Genomic DNA, 4,221 nt, shown 5'->3' with positions numbered 1-4,221 from the left:
AAAGATTCCTGCATTGCATGGGGGTTGGAATAGATGACCCTCGTGGTCCCTTGCAATGGTACATCTGGCCCTCCTGGTGCTGCTGGACTCAAGCTCCCATCGTGCCTGACCACTGGCCATGATGGCTAGGGCTGATGGGAGTTGGAGTCCAGCAATATCTGGAGCACCACAGCTTCCTAAACCTCCTCCTGAAACTCTGGAGAGCCACTGCCAGTCTGTATTTTGAGCTGGATGGACCAGTGGTGGAATCCATATGAAGCAATTTTGAGCTGGATGGACCAGTGGTGGAATCCATATGAAGCAGATTGCTAAATTCCATATCCTAAGTAGTACTGAGGTTATTTCTGAAGTCCAGGCACTCTCCATGACTATTCCCATAGCCACACCCCCTCTAAGACCATGCAATCAGTGCAGACATCAGTACCAAAACATTTTTTGCTCCAACCCTTATGCTTATGTCTTTGCTTAACATCCAGTTTGATTATGAAGAACTCAGAAGGACTTATGAAGGACTCAGAAGCTTGTGCCTTGCTTTGTGAAATTCCCATTGGTCGTAATAAATGGACTTTGAAATTTGAAGCTGTGAAACTCCCTCCCCAGAAAGGTGCATCTAGCACCTTCATTGTACTGCATTTGGCAAATGCTGAAGACTCACCTGACACTGGAGACACGTATTTTTCAGGCCCACCTTATTTCTGTAATTTTAAGTTGTTTTCTACTTCCCCCTCCCAATACTGTTTCAATTGTTGTAACTGTCCCTGGGACCTTAGAGTGAAGGGCAGATAACAAATTGTAATAAATGCTGATAACAATAATTACTATTTATTTTTATTATTCAAAACAAAGTGGCAGCCTTAGCTATCCATGAGAATGCTACTTACCTCTTCCTCTGCTTATCTTATGTGGTGTGCTTGTCTCTGAGAAAAGCTTCTTTATTTGGCAAGCAGAGGATTGGGCCAATAGCACCCTGGGGAGGTGACGTTATCATCACTGCTGTGACGTAAGCGGCGGCCCTACGTTCCTGCCGGTCCCTGCTCCACAAGGTAAGGTAAAATGGGGGGGGTGTAGAGACACCCAAAGATTCCACCCGACCCGTCTGACCATTCGACTCACCTTCATACCTGCAAATTCCCAAGCAACAGAACCTTCCCGCGCGCCTACAGTTGGAAGCCAGTTCGATTTTACATCAGCGGGGCTTGTTCCCATCTAAACATCTTTTAAGACCTCTCTCCATCTCTCTGAAGGCCACCGTGCTGCTAAGCCCGTGCGCGCTTCTTGTCAGCAAGGTGGCCGTCGGGTGCAGGCGTATGAACTCCCGAGCAAACGCAGCGGGTCTTACTCTGAGTAGGCGCACGTGCCTAGAAAATGGACAGCCAGGGCCTGAAATTTTGAGAGCCTCTTACATTCGAAATACTGCGCACACCACGCGGGAGGCGGGGGATTTTCTATGGATAGCCAAACCGCGTAGGGTGCTGTGCTTCTCCTAAGCAGAGCGCGCGCATCAATTTCTCTGCCGACTAGTCCGTTTCGTATCTCTCTCCCCAACCCACCAATCCTCTGGGTTATGTGGGGTTTTTTGTTTTGTTCTTTAGCCTTTTACTTTTTGTTTGCTTCTGAGCCCCGTAACAGCCACTAGGTTGGTCAGTTTCACGCTCTCGCCTTTGGAGAGGCGTAGAGGAGACGTCGCTCCGTCCGATCCTTGCAGCAGAGTTTCCAGCAATAATGTCACGAGCCCCTCCTGGCTGGGACTGCCGCTGCCTCCCCGCCAGCAGCAGGGACGTCGCAAGGGCCCATGAAGCAGCCGGTAGCCCTGCTAGGCGACCCGACATTCCGAGTTTCCCCGCGTTGCTGGCGAGGCCCTATAAATAACCGCGCGTAAATTGACCAGCGGTGCGGGCGGGAAACCGTCTTGGTCCTTAGTCAGAAAGGATGAGTTCATAGAATTGTAGAGTTGGAAGGGGTCCCGAGGGTCATCTAGTCCAACCCCCTGATGACTTTGGTGTGTCTGCGCGCGGGGGACAGCTTCAATGAAAGGGGAAAGCGAACGAAGCGGATTGAGGGGACAGCGCGTCCGGCTCCCGCGGGGAACTATCCAACCGAGCTGAAACGGTCCCACTCAGCACGGTGAGGCTGGGTTCCCGGTTAAATAACCATAGGCAGTGGCGTAGCGTGGGGGGTGCAGGGGGGCCGGCCGCAACATCTGGGGGTTAGGGTTAGGGGGCGCAAATCCACGGGTTAGGGGGCGCAAATCCACGGGTTAGGGGGCGCAAATCCACGGGTTAGGGGGCGCAAATTATTTGCCTTGCCCCGGGTGCTGACAACCCACGCTACGCCACTGACCATAGGATCGCCCAGTGAGCATCCTAGGTAAGAAGTTAGTTTCGCTCACTTCAATGGCACGTTCTCCCAAGAAAGCGTGCATAGGATCGCAGTGTTAGCTGATCAGTTTGGTCCGGTTAACCTTGTGAGTGAGCATTTTAAAAAAAATATATATATACTTTTCCGCAGACTCTTTTCCCGCAAAAACAAAACAAAACCCTGGGGCTAGAACGGTGGGCATGGACGGTACCTGCCTGGCACTTTCAAGTATATCATCAAATATATTTTTCCCTTCCCTTTTTTAAAAAAATGATTTTTAAAATTTCTCTGCAAACACCCGCTAAATGAAAGAATTCGTTTTAAACCTATCCCCAATGATCAAATTAGGGTTCTCTTCACTGTTAGGCCTTCTATTGTAATGGATAAGCGTTACTAATTCAAGTGCATTAATTTCAGTGAGTCTACTCAAAGTAGGGAAACAACAGCCCTGCAAGAGGAGCATTGAAAAGGAAACGGTTCCCGAAAATGGTCTCGTGAAAATCCTGGGGGTTAAAAATAAAATAAAATAATCTCCTCCGACCTCCGCGATTCCCCACCAAGACAAAGACCACGCAGTCAGGGGTCTCCCTCCTCTTCTCCCGCCACCATTCGCCTTTCCCCAGCGATCTTAATCGCTGGGGGAGGGTTCAGGGTGGCTTTTAGCCAGAGACTCCCCATGCCAAAGAAGCCGGGATCCGTTCCTATCGGAGCGGCTGGGTCTTTCCTTCCCTTTCAAGACAGCAGCACAGCTAGCTGCCACTGCAGTGCCCTCCTCTACGACACACACACACACACGCACCCCTTGCCTCTCTCCTGGACTGGAGCCGGTCATTACTTAATAGCCCTCAGATTTAAATCACCCTGCCCGAAGACTTGCCGCATGATCTTAAGACAAAAGAACTTCCTCTTCTCCATCTGAGCCTACTGGCCGACCTTGCAAGGTCCTTCCGAAGACAGGCATGGGGAACCTGCTGCCCATCAGATGTTGTTAGGACTCCCATCACCGCTGTCCACAGATGTGCTTGCTGGGGTTGATGGGAGTTGGAGTCCAAAAACATCTGGAGGGTCAGGGATTCACCACCCCCCTGTGGTCTGGAGGGAGAGCTTGAACACACACACATCCCAAAAGAATAATGTATACAGTATTGAATATTATCACATGATTAGCATGATCAGATTTTTTTTAAAAAAATTGCACTAAGCCAGTGGGAAGTTGTATGAGCAAGAAAAGACACTGACACAGACACAGAGACTATATTTTCTTAAACTGCCCTCCTAATCCCTCCATGCACCCAGTTCCAATTTTCCTAATTGTCAAACACACCGGCATTTCTCTCCTGGCAGAGAAGCACATACAAGCAAATGCTTGGGGCAGGGAGATTTGGGAAATAGGGGTTCAGGATGTATTTTCGGGGATTTGCTCTGCAACCACCCTGAATCAGTCACCACTTCCTACGTCACCCTGCTGTCTGTCTGAAACAGGGAATGCTCAATGGACTTTTCACCATCAAACCTCGGACTTGTGAAGTCTTGAAAGCATTTCACATACATGCCCTCAGTCATCCTGAAAAGATGTTTCTGTCATAATAAAATCAAGTGTTTACGGTGCCACAAAATGTTGCTGTCTCCCTATCCTACAGAGCAGGTTAGTATTGCTTACGTTTTATAGTGCAGGTAGGAACCTGAAGCAAAGGAATTTGCCTAAGAGCACCTGAGTGGTTTTGTGGCAGGCAGAGGCATAATTTGAAACTGGGACTTCTTGCGTTGCTGGAGCCCAACCAACTCCCCATAGCAGCTCTCATGTGAACCCTTACCCTCTCCGTCTCCCTGGCCTGGTGGAAATTGACCTGCTCCCCTTTCAGG

This window comes from Podarcis bocagei (assembly GCF_964188305.1).
Source record: "Podarcis bocagei genome assembly, chromosome: 7".
Lineage (NCBI taxonomy): Eukaryota > Metazoa > Chordata > Lepidosauria > Squamata > Lacertidae > Podarcis > Podarcis bocagei.
This window is presented reverse-complemented; position numbering follows the sequence as displayed.